Here is a 17496-nt window from a genome sequence, read left to right as displayed (position 1 = left end):
GAATAACTTTTGTCTTCACCACTTTTAGCACAAACACATTCACCTCAAGAGTACGCCTCAGAAACTATTTGAGGAATGCAGCATTTTCAAATTCTGATGTGAGCACAACGTCTTGAAAGAAGCTTTAAGTTACTCATTCACATGCCATTTTAAAAACAACTCCAGAAGATTCTTCCAGAGGACGAAGCACTTTAAGTTGTTGAGAAGAAAAAAAAGTTGTCAAGTGTAACGTTAACATTGGCAGGCCTGTCAGCAGATTACTTTACACCCCCTGACACTTCTTCGCCGGATAAACAGAACAAAGGAGAGCGAGAGGGGAGAGAGAGTTCTACTGGGACACAACAGCAGCTTTTACTCCATGTTATCCAAAAATTGCCCCGAGTCCAAAACTGATTAAAAGACACAATATTTGGACTGCAGCCGTTCTGGGCGACTTGAGCGTGGGACTAAAATTAACTCCCGAGAAAAAGAGGCAGAACGAAAGAAAACATTGAAGCCAATACAAACTTGGTCTACTTAGACTATATTCCAATATATCCATAAACTGCACCACTATGCACAGTTTACTGTAGTGGGGACATGAGAGTAAACATGGTCAAGCTATGGGACTCTGGCTAAGGCTTCTACTTTTGTCATCCCAAGGAAAGCTGTTCTTTTCCCTTTAAGAGAAGAAAAGAAGAGGAGGGGATTGTGGGCCGGCTCCCACCCTCCCAGCTCCCTGGCTCTGCCTGTACCTGCAGGTAAAACGCAAGCAGTGTGCACATTGCCATGGTGACCCAGGTGTGAGGGTTGGCCAGGTGTGGTTGGAGGGAGGGAGGGAGCTGGGAGAAATAAAGGTATCCCAGGTATCTGCCATGTCAGTGCTGGGCTGGCACAAGACCCAGGGATTGTGTGGCAGGCGCAGAGAGGGAAAGGGAGAGCGAGGCTAGGGCCAGGCATCCTTCACCTCCTCTCTCTCGCTGGGACCTACTCATTAGGAGATGCTGGAGGAATGTGAGCTATGCGCTCTTTGCTCTGGCCCCTGTCTGGGCCTCTCAGGTGGGGTGGAGAGGTAGGCTGCTGTCAGTCTTACTCACTGTCAGTCTATCCATAGGCTACTGTGAGAGCCTGGCACGGCCATGTACAATAAAGGTCTTCATCACAATCGCTGCCATTATAATCATCCTCATCAGCTTGATCATCACCATCTTGAGTTCACCATCCTCCTCCTCTTCATCCTCCTCCTGATTATCATAATATAATAATATAATCTAATATAATCTAACCATTCCATTCAATTCCTGACAATAGCATGCATTGTCTGAGCGACAGATTCCGGCAGCAACAACAGTATCCCTGATTCCCTGTCCTATGGTTGGAGACATGAATCATGTCTGGCTCTGGCACTGACAAGCAGGGATGGGGAGGGAGGGAGGGAGGGGGGAAAGGCTGAGAGAGAAGCTGCCCGAGGGAGGAAACGGGAGGCGCACGCTCACCTGGAGAGAGAGAGAATCTGAGCACCAGTCAGTCAGTCTGTCAGTCACTCCAGCCTCGGCCTGTTCCACGTTGAGGAGGAGGGGGGGGGGTCTTAAATCTGTTTGGAAAAGGAGAAAGCTATTAATACTTCATTCCATGCCATTCCCCCCCAGGGTGCTATTCACTTAATGAGTTCCAATGAAACCTAGTGATCAAAGGGCTGTTTCTGTTTCGAGGCCCAGTTCTGTCAGTGAGTGTGGTGCGAGAGCCAAGACAGTGAAATCTATCATTCTAGACTATGACTTTGACATTCACCTGGGTCAGGTCACCCCAACCGAGCACCTCAACTCCGTCTGACTGGCTGACTCGGAGTCAGGGCTCTGTCAACGCTGTAGGCGTGTCGCCTCCTGATCCCGGTATAGTGTCATTTAGGTGGTGAGCCAAAATCATATTACACTGATCTCAGACCTGCTGGAGTAGAACCTATTGGTGTGATGTTTTATGGTGGACTCAGGTCTTAGTTCAGGTCTGTGTGTACTTGTATGTGTGTTGACTGTCTGTGTCTGTGTTACGGTGCAGTAGACCAGCTAATGGCCTGTACAGTAATGAGACTGCATCGTCCCCTCCCGAGCTAAACTAAGCTCTGCACAGTGTAATAGTCACTCCTTGTCAGTCAGGTGACAGGTCAGGATTCCCCATTCCCACCCAGCAGTGTGTACACAGGAGCCATCAGGACTGTCTCACAGTCACACAGCCTGCACTCTGTCTACTCATACACAGAGGAGAGGAACAGAGCAGAGTTTAACTGTAGTAGATATCATGGCCTTTATATGCAGACTGACTGACTGACTGCAGACTGACTGACTGACTGACTAATGCTTTGCAGGTGCTCAAGGGGCAGTTTGAGTTTGAGCAAACGCCAAAAGGATACCTGTAGGGGTGTGGGTATGTATCCAAATGTGGATAGCAATGCAGAGGGCAGAGAAATGTTCCATCTCTGAGAACATCTGGGAGTGTGTATGTGTGTCTGTCTTGGTCTGTGAGTGTCTCTGTGCGGCCAGCCAACGTGCGTGTGTCCTGTCCATCGCCACCTGTAATGATGTGTTTGGAAGAGGTTGTCCTCCCTTGGTCCCGTTCAGCGTGATCTGCCTCTCATCTCACACGTCGGGCCCCTGGCCCCGCCTCGCCTCGCCTCGGGTCCATTAACACATTTACTGCCTCTGGCCCAGCCCAGGCTGTGAACCACGCCAGGATGTGGCCACATAAATTCACTGGAGTTTTTGGCATGGGGGAGGCCATGATTTCTGACTCTCTTTCTCGTTGCCTCTCTCTCCCTATCCCCCTCTCTCTCTCTCTCTTTCCCCCCTCTCCCCCTCTCCTCGTCTGTCATGGTACAGACACTGCTGTTGGACCACAAAGGCATGATCCGACCAGCTGCTGACTACGTGCTCATCGTGAACACTGGGATAATGTGAGGAGGAGGAGTGTACGGCTGTGTGCATCTGTGTGTGACTGCACATACTTCCTCCCCTACATACTGATGCCAAGGGAATGTCAGCCAACTCAGCTGACCTGAGGACAGATCTCGTGGTGTCAGACTAGAAGACTTTAGCTGGGACTCATCTTTCTTTGGGCAGGATATGAGGTGGCCAAAAGCGCCTGAGCTCAGATTTGTTCAGCTCGATCTCAATACCATCTGCTTCATGTGTTAGGGCTCTATCCACTCCAAAAGAAATTCATTCCGCGAGAAGTTTCGGTTAGCTCTAACACGGGAGAATTCGTCAAATTCAAGCACTACTCTAAGAATAGTGGAGAGCTGAGAGCCAATTGGAAATGACAGTATAAGGGCTGACTAAACTGGGTGAGTGACTGGGTAAGAATCTGCCTGCCATGCATCCTTGAATTCTTAAGACCCGCCATCATTAGTGACTTAGTCTGATGATCACACACAATCCCTCCCAAATCACCGCAGATTGCTCTTGTGCCGACTTTGGCCGTCAGATTGAGAGGAGCGAGGGGGAAAATACTGGGGTTAAAAGAAAAAGAGGTCCAAGCCTTTGAGTTTCCACTTGGGGATGGATAAGGAGACCCCTGCATGCATTCCCAGACGATGGTTCACAATTCCTGACACATCTCCTTGCCCAGTGATGAATACACTCTGACCGACTGCTAGCTATAGACTAAGGTTATCGGTAACAGCTCACAGCTGAGAATCCATCACTGAGACACACTGTAATCATCACAGGCACAAACTGATCCAGTGTGTTACTTGATGTTGCTGTCCAATCAGTGTGGTGCTAGACAAGGTTCTTTCCCTGATATGCTTGACATCTCAGTTGCTAAAGGCAGTGTGCGACGTAACATTTTCGTCAAATTACTCAGTGTCACATAACCCTTTTAGGAAAGGAAAAAAGCCCCTCGAATGCCTTTCATTCTGATGAGAGATCACAAATTTTGCCCCATGATGGAACATTGATACATTTCCCAATGCCAGTGTGATTAGCTTGGGTCTTTCGGCATGGCATGCTCTATTGGTGTTTAAAATAAAACAGTCATTGCAATCATCTATTTTGACCCTTCTGGTTTGGTCCCACACACACACACCTCCTCTTTCCCCCCCAGAGAGGCCTTCCTACGTCAGCAAAGACAATACACCCACCACACCATAGTTAATTCCCATCATCATGGGTTGAACCATCAACTACTAGCCCAAGACTCAGTCCAAATGAGATAACTGCCAACAGCGGAGAAGAGTGGACAAAAGGAGGATGTCAGTAAAACATTACCTTGCTATAAACACTGTTTTAAGAGAGTCATTTGCATTGGGATTAGTTTATACAGTGAACCCTAAATGACATTGTAAAGATGTCAGCTAGTTTCAGAACGACGGGCAACTTCAGTACATGAGATGAGGCCTTTTCTCTTGTCCTCGTTGTGTTTTAAAAGGCTCGTGCTGTGCCTTAATGGTGAACTTTCAACGTCAGATTCACAATCGGCCCGTATCAGAGCAGCACGGCCCAAGGAGAACAAATCCCACACAAAATAGGGATTTTTTTTTTTTTTTTTTTTGTACACCATCAAAAGGCTACTGGCTGTACTCCATATGACCAAATATGGAAGAGAAAAAAAAGCTCCCTTTCCCGTAACATAACTGGGAGAGAGAAAAATATTTCTAGCTAACATGCTGTGCAGTGAGATACAGGCAGCTCTCACACTCATAACATACTGACCACAAAAGAGCGGGGTTAAAAGGGGCAGGGTTCAAATAGTATTGGGAATTGTTGAAGTGCGTTGAGTGTTTGCTTGAAGTCTGCCTGGCGTGCCAGATGGGGTGGGGTTTGCACTTTTGGGGCTAGTCCACAGTGGTTCCACTGCCCCAGGCAAGCTCAATCAAGCACAGTTCAGCTATTTGAACGATTTGAAATACTATTTGGACCCAGGTTTGGTTAGGGCTGGCTGTATCTCTAAGCAACATGACGGATGATGCTGTCTCTCTGGTGGCATCTCTGGGACAGAGCAAAGTAAACCCAGAATATTATTAGCCTGACTTTCCCTAGACAAGAGGACCACATTGTGTGCAACTCTATATCTTCGTCTGGCTCGATCTCTATGGTACAAGCGTGTGTGAACCTGTGGTAAAGGCTGACTCCATTTTAAGCCAGTAGGGAGTTGAAAATACCTAACCTTTCTTTGTTCACTTTTAGAAAAATAGACTTTTTCCTCTTTCGCGAAAGTGCTTGGATTCTGCACTCTAAAGCCGGAAGGACTGTACCGTAGGTTACATTCCTCGTGGCTAAACATAGTCTCAATCCGAGGGGTCTCAGCCCTGCGCTACAGTTAGAAACCGGTTGTTTATCAGCCAACCAGACTATTTGGTCTCTGGCAAATGCCTGCCACTATTGTCAATCAAAGAAGACCAAGAGGAAAAACGGCAAACTCAGCAGTAGAACAAAGCTATAAAGAAGCTCACTTAGCTTTTTTCTCTCTCTCGTATTTAGTCAACATGGAGTGCTTTTAACTGTCAGCATGTAACCTTTGAAATAATACATCAAGACTCTAGTCCAAATATCCAGAAGGTTAACTCAATAAATATCTGCCTACGCTCGACGCAGGTTAGCGTTTCCATCATGAATATTGTTCTAGAGGCAGCTCTGTGGTCACTAGCTGGCACAGCCAAAGTCATACCATCTGATCTGAAATCTAACCCTAACCCTAACCATAACCTTAACCACACTGCTAACCTTGAATTAAGACCAAAAATAAAATAATACAAATCCTGAATTTTTACAATACAGCCAATTTTGACTTTGCAGCTGGCCTATCTAGTGGAAATTGCACGGTTCTGTCTCCAGGACAAGATTCATGACAATAAATGTCAACCTGCGCTCTTGACACAGGATATCAACAGCCTTTGTCTCGTGTAATTCCACTAGGACATACAGTACACTAACTGTTTCCATATTCTTTCTATACCGACGTTGGTATGAAGCCACTCTACAGCAGTTTGACAGAAGGGGTTGGGGTGGGGGGGGTTACTAAATGAATCCTATTTAGTGGACAGGAAACTCACTCAGTGAAAACACACTCACTCACGACCGGGGACTTTGACGAATGACTCTCTCACCCCACCTTTTCATGAGAATAGCTTCCTCTTCCTTCATCCTGTCTGCGTCCCAAATGTCACCCTATTACCTATATAGTGCACTTCTTACAAAGTAGTGCACTATGTAGGGAATAGGGCGCCATTTTGGGACACGTCCCATTCGTGACAACTCGCCATCTTGACACCTGCCGTCTTTTAGTAGAAACACCCTCCAAACGGGCCCTGAACCCCTCCTCGACAGATCATTCATCTGAGGTTCACTGACCAGAGAGAGTAGCAGGGTGTAGCAAGGCTGGGGTGTTGACACCTACATGATGTGTTTTACTCAAAGCAAAGCACTACTGATGCCAGCACAACCAAAAGGTCTGGATCTGCTACTCTGGTATTGCTCTCTGTCTGCAGTTTGGGGGCCACTCGGGACGGGAGCACGTCCTGTACCAAAATAGACCTGTGTGTCACTAGAGGCCCCATAGTAGGGGCCCTTACTCGTGTATGGAGCATGAGCAAGATGGAGCATGATAACATAGTGAAGCGTGAGTAACAGTCCCACCAAACCGTCGATCCGAGGCATTCCTAGTCGATCGCTAAACATTTCTAGAAAATAATAACGATAAAGTCAATCATTCCTACATTTTTCTGTCTCGCGCTGTTGGCAGTAGGTGGACTTGTTTCAGCTGCCCTGCATGCCGGGGGGCGAAGTGTTCCCATTTCATGTGTCTGAAGGTACAAACTCCGCGTGCCCAGAGAGCAAATCAAGCGTACCTATAGGCCTACCGCTAGCCAATCGGATTGCTCTGTCTGCAGCTTCATTGAGCGTACAGCAAAGTAAGTTGATACTATGATTTCAAAACATCGATAACCATGACTAGAGAGAGACTGTCAATGAATACAGCAAAGAGCTTTCGTTTTTATGAGTGAGTTCATGTTTAAGTTCATACTCAGCAGCACTGTCAACACTTTTTATTAAAACACTGCTATATGCCATAAAATGCGCTTCTCCACTTGCGCTGCAACCAGCAATGCACCTTCAATGAATGAGTAGCAAAGTGTATCTATAGGCTTGCGTTGTTGTTATTATTATTATTAGCAGCTTGTGTCTTTTTTTAAGGAAATCAAGGAATATTTCACTTTCTCTGGTCATAGGAGTAACAACATGAGTTGGTGCAGAAATAATGCAATGTGACTCGAGTTTTGCCGCCAGCTGGAATACGGTCGCCCCTTTTTGGTCAATCTTAGCTGAGGGACGAGAGCTGAGGGACGAGAGCTGAGGGACAAGAGCTGAGGGACGAGAGCTGAGGGACGAGAGCTGAGGGACGGCCCGACGGCGAGATGCTCTCCCTCCGCTGAGACTGACCGACAAATCCAGGCACAATCAGTCCACTAAAATAAAGAAAGCACATTATTTATACCCACTGAGCTGTGCCTCACAAGTAATACAACAAGATCATATACCTCGAGTTTCGAAATATACTTTGAAAATTGTCTGAGAAGAACAACATTGGCAGGGCAATTCAAGCCTAGCCAATATGCACCGATAATGTATTGGGCCTATAGCCTACTACAGGCATCATTGCTACAGAACTTTTTTGAATGTTGCATAGGCCTACGTTTTTTTCAAGGTTTTAAAAGAATTCTGAGCCGTAGATCTCGGTCTTCATTATGACTCAGAAAGTGATCTCGACTCAGAAAAGTTTGGGGAACCACAGGCCTATACAGTACATGTATAGCATGACAACGTCACAAGAGTTGTCTACAGTATACAGTATGGGACCATAGAGGCTAGAATGTCCCCTGGTAAGCAGCTTATTATAGTTTGGGCCCCTATTCATATTCCATCTCCCATATGGTACATACATAGTGAATCATATAGTGAATCATATAGCTAGACAGGACAGGCACTCAGCCACCAGGCCTACAGACCAGTGTTCCTGCTGTAATCCCCTCTTGATTTGACAAGAACAAGATATTTAAAACACCGCCTCTTTAAGGGCCCCAGGGGATCTGGGCTGAGCTGCCCAATTTTCTCCACATAATTATTATGACCCAGAGCAGTGGGGAACGGACTCAGACAGACACCGTATCTGTCACGGCACCTGGAACACATGTTCTGGAACATACAAATGTATTTCTCATAAAGCCCTGAGAAGTTCCTGATGTGTCTTGTAAAGAAAAAAAAACAAGTATCGTACACCAAAACATTTCTGACAAGTTTCCCCCATAAAAAAACGTAATTATGTTTTGCGGAGATTGAGAGACCCTTCGATTGCCAGAGGAAGAAAATGTGGCTATACTTTCGAGAGAAAAAAATTACTGGAAAAAAAAGATGAATGAAAACATCTGACTGATTTATGTGCCTGGTCTGTATCACAGTTGGAGAAATGCCTTCCTGTCATGCCTTACATGGAAACATACAAGCAGCACGAGCCGCAAAGAAGCCATGGCGCAACCGCTTACACACCAGGAGACGCTTGTGAGGCCTGCTCAGAACATGACACAGGCACTGACAGATGTTTGTGTATCGCCTTTTTTTCTGTCTGTGTCTACCCAGGGGGCCGTGTTGCCCCACAGAAAATTGGTACCATGATTACTGCCTCAAAATTACACGTTTTTACCTCAGAGCATACATTTTCATCAATCCAATCGTTTAGCCACGCGCAAATCTGCAAATCAGGCTGCGGAATGTGCTTCCTGAAGCGTTGCGCAAGGGTATTCAAGGGTATTATGTGACAAGAGATCTTTCAAATAAGGGGCCTGTTGCATTCCTGGGAAGAGATAGGAGAAAGATAGGGGGAGAGAGAGAGAGAGAGAGAGAGAGAGAGAGAGAGAGAGAGAGAGAGAGAGAGAGAGGGGTGGGCGATAGAGAGAGAGAGAAGATTAAGATTCTAGCTCTAGCACGATGACCTCACCGAGGGCTATTACTCTGAGTGGACGGGAAAGGTGGAGAGGTCCAGCATTTAGGCTACTTCGAGACCCCTTGGGAAAACATTTTGGTTTGTTTAGTGAACAAATACGTTTAAAAAAAAAAACTGTCAGGATAACTGATTATAATGGAGCTCGTTGTGACGGAGTTTGGAGCTTTTAGCTGTGATGGCTGCCGGAGCTGTTTTTGTTTTTGAAATACGAGGAAGAGATAGAGGACGAGGTCTGTTGCTCTTTGCATCCAAGCGTCACTCAGCAGGCCTGAGCACATCTGTATGGGGGGGGTCACTGCATTGGGGCTAAAGGCAAGGTGTAACACAAAGAGATGTGTTCAGTAGCAGTGCAGACTGATGAATGGGAATGGGAGTGGAAACTGTGACCAGTGACAAGGACTAATTTATCAGTCAAGCTCCTCTCTTCCGTAAACTCCTATCTGTTGAGGTTGTCATTGCACTGCTAAAACCATGGTCTTAACTGTGATGTGATGGATGTAACGAAGCTGTCCTCTAGTCAAGTCTACTTCCCACCACCACAACCAAATCCCTTGGTGAGATATCCGTGAGGGAACTGGGCCATTCTAAACCATCCACTTCATTTTGAAGAGCCATATCAACAACACCGCCATCTTAGACAGAAACCAGGAGTCTCCTATTCCAACCCTCTTGGTGTTCTAGAGATGCCTTGCTTACGGCGCAATGTCTAGGTCTGTCTGTGTGAAATAAATATGAACGTCTATACAGTGCGTTTGCCTCTAGTGTCAATATTGCTCTTCTTCAGACTGAGCCTGCAGCTAGCTCAGCGTAAGGAGAGTGTGATATCATTGGAATTGATAGTGGTGAGGTTCAGCTCCTCAAGACCAAACATTCCTGTCTGAGTGGAGAGAGGAGACAACCCTTCTTGTGCCTCAGTGTTCTCCTATCCAGGAAGCTAGGCTACACTATAGGTGATCTCGTTTCTGTGCATATTTCTGCTGGATGCTATTATTAGTGTCGCAGAGGGCCAGCGGTCTGTCTGGGAGGGGTTGCAACTCTGTGTGCCCCCCCGAGGCGCTTAGTGGGGGCCAGAAGCCATTGATCGCCATAAAGCACAGGTATATATATATATATATATATATATATATATATATATATATATATATATATATATATGTTGTTGATATGTATATATCTTCTCCTAGTCCTATCTGTCAATGGGCCCCATCCGCACTCAACCTCCACACACAAACAAAACAAAATCTCAATAGATCTCAGTAGCATAGCCATTTTTGTCAGTGAAACATCTTGAGCGTTGGCAGTGTGTTAAATTATGTCAACTCAGCGGTGCTTGTCTGTCAGGACAGAAGGCCGTTCCCTTCTCTTCTTCTCCCCGTGGCTCTGACTTCTGACTCTGCTGCCAGGCATTCCAGGAAACACTAGAGCTCTAGGAGACATAACAAAGCACTCACCCTGTCTCTTTCTCTTCCTCCTTCACTCTTTCTCTTACTATCCCAGTCTCTCGCTCTCCCTTCTATCTTTCTTTCTCCATCTGCCCGTCTCTCTGTTTCTCTCGCTCTCTGTCTCCTCTCGCTCTCTCCCACTACTCTTTAAAAAAATTTTTTTTATCTCTCTCTGTCTCCAGTCTTGGAAGCCTCATGTTTAGTTCTCGTGAGTGCCTTAAGTATTTTTGTAAAATGGCGCGTTGCCTCAGATATATAATTTCAGACTATAAAGTATTTTTTACGTGCTTACTAACGCTACGTCAATGACACAACTCTAGGTAAGAAGACTACTCCTCTCTTTCAACATGAGGTGACATTTACTGCCAAACGAAGGATCAAATTTAGCTTTATAGGTTAATGCATGTTATTTAAACCGTCTAATTCCTAAATCTATTAGAATAACACATCTCAGACAACCATGGAATTGTAAATAATGAAGTAGTCGGTTCAGGAGAGTGCTCAGGTTCACTTTATAGGGGTTCGTTCAGTTTTAGCTAATGGCAAAACTGGAAATGAGATTACTCTGTAAACTTAAGTAAAATGGGAACAAATCTGACCCCCCCCGCTGGTTTATTTTCTGCTAGTAATCTGCTCAGAAGGAAAACCATCTCCTTTTCACATGATACCCATTCACCTGAGCCACACACACACACACACACACACACACACACACACACACACACACACACACACACACACACACACACCTATTCACTTCCAGTCGGTTCCCTCTGTTTATGTATTGAACCTGAGTGACTGGTATTTAATTTCGGATGGGCTCAAACCCTGGGCCAGGCAGGGGTGGTGTACTATTACTGGTCATTAACTTTAACCTGAACTAATGGCTGCTTATTATCCAAGGTGGTCCCCCAGATGTCTGTCATAGTAAACGGGTGGCACAGAGCTTCAGAGCCCAGACCAGTCAGACATCCTCTCCTCTGTCCTAGAGAATCTGCCAACCCGGGGCAGACATAGACACAGGCCTCCCCCTAACAAGCCATCATTGTTCTACTTTTTCCTGTGTTTTGTTACTCAGCTGCTGGGTTCATTAAAGCAGGGCTTAATGAGCCCTGCCAGCTTGTCACCCCCAGCACCTCTCGCTCTTCTAACCCTCACCCCTAGTACCTAACCCTATCCATCCCAAATCTCCAACCCCATCAACCACACCTCCTTCTACCCTCCTCATCCAAACCCTCTACCCTACTCAACTACCTCACACCCATCCACCAAACCAACCCTTTAATCTACTCTCATCTCACCCAACGTCATACACCCACACCCCTTCCCTCTTCCATCCCCTCCACCACACTCCTCTCCCGAAACCTCCACCCCACCCAATCGCATGTGTTCAATCTATTCAACCCATCTCACTCAGACAGAGTTAGCCTTGTCTTGACTTAGCTAGCTAGCAGAATGCTCCTCCTCATGAAAACCTGTCTGCATTTATCTGACGAGAGAGGAGCCATTGGGGCGGCAGGGTAGCCTAGTGGTTAGAGTGTTGGACTAGCAACCAGAAGGTTGCAAGTTCAAACCCCCGAGCTGACAAGGTACAAATCTGTCATTCTGCCCCTGAACAGGCAGTTAACCAACTGTTCCTAGGCCATCATTGAAAATAAGAATTTGTTCTTAACTAACTTGCCTAGTTAAATAAAGGTAAAAGAAAACAAATGAGTGCTAACAGGCCTGTAATTAAGAAGCGCTTCACGCTCCATTAATGAGCATGCTCACTTCATTTAGTCTAACCGTGCATTGCGTAAATAAGCAGCGGGGCCTAGCAGATTTGCTCCATTGTCTTTGGGTAGCCTAGCATCACACTTGTTAGCGAGTTGCTTGTTAAGAGCTGTTGTTTTGTTGACATAGTGTTCTCATCTTGGCATGTGTGGAATTGACTGACTGCCACTGCTTTTTGCATTTCAATTTGTTAGCCGGTTTTCTCGGTCTGTCAGACTATTGATGCTACAGATTGGGTCTTGTTCCATTAAATAATTAGGCCTACTCATCAATTTATCTTTAACTCAAGATGGCCGGCCTGTTAGGTAGAAGGGTTTATTTTCAATAGTAATAAAACTACTTCACTATACTTGAATCAATGAATCAGCTATCTTCCTACAAGTGTACGCAGGAGAGTTGAAACCCAGCATGAATCTGAATCTGTCCCTTCTTAGCAGAATTTTGGCTAGCACCTTAGCACCAGAACCATTGCCCTAGACCTGGGCTGTTTAACAATGACATGACTGATGGTTTCTCCCAATCACCTTGAGCAGGTCTCTTATGAGGTAAGAAATTCTCGTTTGCCAGCCTCTCTGCCTGCAGAGGAGCTCTGATTAAAACCCCTTTCAAAAGGCAGTGGCTACGGCAGTGGCAGTGGCTCCCAAGTGGCACCCCATTTCCTCTATAGTGCGCTACTTTTGACCAGAGCCCTATGGGGCCCTGGTCCAAAGTAGTGCACTATTAAGGGAATAGGGTACCATTTAGGACTGAGGCAGTCCACCTGCCAGCTCCATGTTACCCAACAGTGAAGTGAATTTATGAATTACCCGATACTGAAATGATTCCAAACTAACAAATTCAAGCTGGGCTCGGGTCTCGCACAGTACTGTATGTGGATGAGGGGGATACATACATTCCCCTTTCTCTGAAGTGGGGGAGAAGTCTTTGGCATTATTAGATGCCAGGAGAAAGAGAGAGAGAGAAACACAACACACAGTAATGCACGCACACACACACACACAAACACACACACACACACAATAACTGCTATATTGGGGATGGATCCTCCATGTCAGCCATTTGATGATTTGATCTCCAGCTTTAATCAGATTTCATTGCCTTCCTCTGTATGGAAGCAATGACATGTGGAGTGGAAAAGAAATGGAAGGGGAGATCTGCTCGCTGCGCCGCTCCTCTCGTTGCTTGTAATACATTCCTGAGCAACCCTCAGAGGCTTATATGTCAATGCCGGAATATGCTTCTGATTACAAGGGAGAGAGTACACTCAATAAATGCACTCTTAAACAATTACTACTGCTCCTAATACCATGCAGAACACAGACCCCAGACCGGGCTGGCTAATTCAGGTGGATAACATTACTGGAGACAATTTGAAGGTCTGCACCTTTAAAACACAACATTTGGCTCCAACAGGAAGAAAAATGGCAGCCGTCATCGCTTCGGATTGCTGCTGTGCTGTTGCAAGGGAGCGTTGTCCCTGATCCAGACAGGTCAGAAGGATCCAACTCAGGCGAACTGTATTGATACCGTAGTTTCAAAGTCACGTCTTTTGAACTGAAGCAGCACAATCAACATAATGAAGCGACAAGGTTTGTTACATCAGTTCGTTTCAAAGGGTAAAGTACATACGGACTTAGAGGATCTCCCAATAAAGTGTTACTCAAAGTACAGTAGTGTTACAACTAGCGCAGCACATCAGCACCCTGTGCCATACCAGTCAGAGCCTAGACGTGTGTGACACACAGATGAGTAACATCCTCATCTTTCGTGTGCACTCACTGTACGGAGAGTCAGCAATAAACTGCTGAATCCTGTCTCCAGAACCCTACGCCTGCATAACTCGAGGTTTCACAGACACACAAATCATCCATTGATGTCAATCGGAGAACTCGATGCAAATCCTCCAGTTTCTCAAATTAAAAAAAGGTACCACTTTGCGTGTCTGAGCCGGAGGTAAATCCAATGGCTGTATATGAATGGTAAAATCCCCTTGTTACCTAAGAGCCTGATTCCTCCATCTGCTCTGTCCCATGAGAGCCAGCATTCACCATGAAACCACCACACTCCCCTTTGCTCTCACCACCTCCACCATCCATACAGTTCCACACACACACGTACAAACTAATTATTATTAAGTAACTGGTTCCAACACATAAAATGATGCGTTTGCTAAAATGTTCATTCAACTAGAAATTATTTTTTGGGCTGTGGAACTAGTTACGCCACCATGTGTGTCAATAACTGATTTCACCTGTATTGCTACACATTGGACTTAAAAGTAAACCTCAGATCTGTTAAAAGTACACTCAAGAAAAACTATTTCATTTATCATAGTGATTAAGGAATAACATTAAAACAAAGTAATATGGCCCACCAATAACCTTACAGAAAAACCAAACATTGCTTAAATAAGTCAGTCAAATCAATAATGAGAGAATAGTCCGATTAACTGATAATTAACACAGACATGGTGGCATAGCAGGAAGCTCGTACTGCCATGAACCAAGGGATTGTGAGTTCCCATTTATTATTTAACTAGGCGAGTCAGTCAAATTCTTATTTACAATGACGGTCTACCCCGTGCCAAACCTTAACCAGTGAGGTCATGTGTTTGGAGATGGAGAGAGAATCTATGAATAACGGCACGGGTATGAGGGAACAGATGTGTGTGGGTGTGTGTGCCTGTGTCCCAGGTGAGGACATGTTGAATACTAATTACTGTATAAATGAACGTGCATAACGCAATCATGTGTCAATCTGGTTGAATGGAGTATATGAGACAAATTGAGCAAAGACATCATTTTAAGTTCAACATTTTCTAATGTTGGGACAACTAAAAATGTTAAGTTCAGGAAACACTTTGACCGAAAAGTTGAGTAAACAAAAAGAAAATGCTGTGGAACCAGTTATTTAATAATAATTAGTTGAAACAACTAGATTTGAGGGTGTTTTTTTTTTTTTAAGTGCACACACACACACACACACACACACACATCTGTTCCCTCATACCTGTGTCGCTATTCATAGACTCTCTCTCCATCTCCAAACACATGACCTCACTGGTCCTCCACTCAATAGCATCTTTCACACACACTGTTGGGATTTACCTCACTATATTACCTATATGACCTTTAATTCCCACAGGAACCTACAATATGGGACTTTTAAAAAAGGTGATGAAAGCCTTGATCAGCTATGCTTGTTTAGTTTTGGTGGCTGAGGAGAGAGAGGAGGAGGGAGGAGAGGGAGAGAAATGGAATGTTAGCAGGCTGTAAAGGGGGGGAGGGGCGTGAAGAAACTTAGTGCCGGTGGACTTGTCGAAGCACTAGGCATGTCTGTGGTCCCTATGGGAAGACGAAAACACAGAGCAAATCAGCTCGCAGAGACATTTCCTGTGCTTGTTTTATCAGATGAGGAAAGAAGCCCAGGGGCAAAAGGCCTGCTCAACAATGTAACACACTTTCAGCCCCGTCGCCGTTTTGGGAGCTGAACATAACACATCTTTAGAGGATGACATAAGTAGTAGTGTATGAGAATCGGGGTAGTGAACTGAACTCACGCTCCCACGATAACCCCCAGCCTTGAGGTTTATACCTTGGGGTGAAAAATGTACTTTTACCTTATAAGACCTGAGTTGAGTAAGCCAAGGGATCCTGTACCATCGCCCATCTTCTAAAAAGAGAGTTTGTTGTGTTGTGAGTTGGATGTGAAAATATCCTTATACAGCTGGTGGAGTTCTGGAGGCCTCGCTGCCTGCCAACTGGCATTCGATGGGTAAATGTGCCAATTATCAACACAGTCTGCCATGCTACCAATTAGGGAATCTGGCCTTGAATGATAGCACTTCAAAGTCGAAGAAATGTGGGAGAGGTTTGATCTAAAAGGCCTTCTAATCTGAGCCACGGCAAAAAGAACGAGTGTCAGCGTTCTTCATCGTCACCAGGGAGAAATCCAGACTCTTCGTTCCCCAGAAGGGTTCTACTACTGCCAGACTCTCCATACCAAGGACTGAGGAGACATACGAGCCTGGTTTGGCACGGGTTCTAAAGCAATGCAGAACCTTTCCATTGCAACCTGGCTGGGTAATGAAGAACAACAAACAGAATATAAAGTTGAATTACAGAGAGGATTTCATGCCATGAGAGGAAAGATTAAAAAGGAGAGAGGAATTTTTGATTTATATATTACTAACAAAACATCTGTAAGCCACTTATTGCATATTTGCTGGGTCCTAAATAAACTAAATCTAGAGTTTCAGTTTCAGCTGGCCGCTCTTACTTCACAAATTAGGAATGCCGCATTTGACCCATTTATTTTAATCGTCACCAGTTAAGAGTTAAGCAGATTCCTTTTTTTCCCCTCAAATTTTCCAAATGTGCTCCAACTTTACCATATTATACAACTTACTGTGTGGTTCTGGATAGGGTGCATTCAAATTACATGCTATCAAAGCTGAAAATAAATAACAGTGAGTATGCTGTGGCCAGAGTCCAGGGCAGAATCACTTGAGGTTTAGTTCCATGTCAATCATCCTCCACTTCAAATGAACTGAGCGCTCCACGAGAACAGTTGTCGAGAGGACACAAATTTGAGCTTTGTGCTCCAATTCGATTTCTCCCTTGGAGACATTGACGATGCCGACTCTTTCGATCAAAATTGAAGAAGAGACATCTTTGTCGTGTAACTGACAGCATATAAAGATGGCTCCTCGATCCCAGAAATATATCTTGAGGCGGAAAATCTGCATAAAATCAACCCAAGTGGCAATAAACTGAACTAGGCAAAGCATGCTTGACATACTTTAAGTTGTCCATAATAAGACAAACCAGAAAATAGGCTCTGGCGAACTCTAAGAAGCCTGTGTATGATTGGATTTACATGTCAACGTGTAATCATTTTGAACTCCTTGCAGAACATTTGACAAACATAAATGGAATATATTACAATGGTAATAGCAAAAACGAACAAACAAATAGTTTGTGTTACACAATTTCCGATGCGAGTTCTCTTTTTCATACTTCAGTTTAGTTGGCAGCCTCTCTCAGTCATGGTAATAGTAACTGTAGGCTTGCAGGCTGCAGCAGAGATATTAAGAACTTCTGGAACTGAATACTGCAGTGGATTAAAGCTCTGCCTCGCATCACAGAGGCACTGCAGAACTCTGGGTCTGCATTTACACAGGCAGCACAATTCTGATCTTTTTTTCTCTAATTGGTCTTTTGGCCAATCAGATCAGCTCTGAAAAATATCTGATATGAAAAGATTTGATGTGATTGGTCAAAATTGTGCTGCCTTTGTAAACAGAGAGACA

General features: G+C 45.0%; 1 protein-coding gene across 4 annotated transcripts in view; it reads right to left on the bottom strand.

Moving 5' to 3' along the window:
- The window catches only part of LOC112214353 (non-muscle caldesmon), a 56169-nt gene that overhangs the window by 35829 nt on the left and 2844 nt on the right, over positions 1-17496 (bottom strand). For 2 of the 4 annotated variants that reach the window (XM_042298088.1, XM_024373008.2), the window contains exon 2: positions 1476-1573. The exons of the other annotated variants lie outside the window; for them this stretch is intronic. The gene's annotated coding sequence lies outside the window, so the exon portion shown is untranslated. The remainder of the gene's footprint in view (positions 1-1475; positions 1574-17496) is intronic. 4 annotated transcript variants of the gene reach the window in all.

This window comes from Oncorhynchus tshawytscha, linkage group LG15 (assembly GCF_018296145.1).
Source record: "Oncorhynchus tshawytscha isolate Ot180627B linkage group LG15, Otsh_v2.0, whole genome shotgun sequence".
Classification (NCBI taxonomy): Eukaryota; Metazoa; Chordata; class Actinopteri; order Salmoniformes; family Salmonidae; genus Oncorhynchus; species Oncorhynchus tshawytscha.
This window is presented reverse-complemented; position numbering and strand designations above follow the sequence as displayed.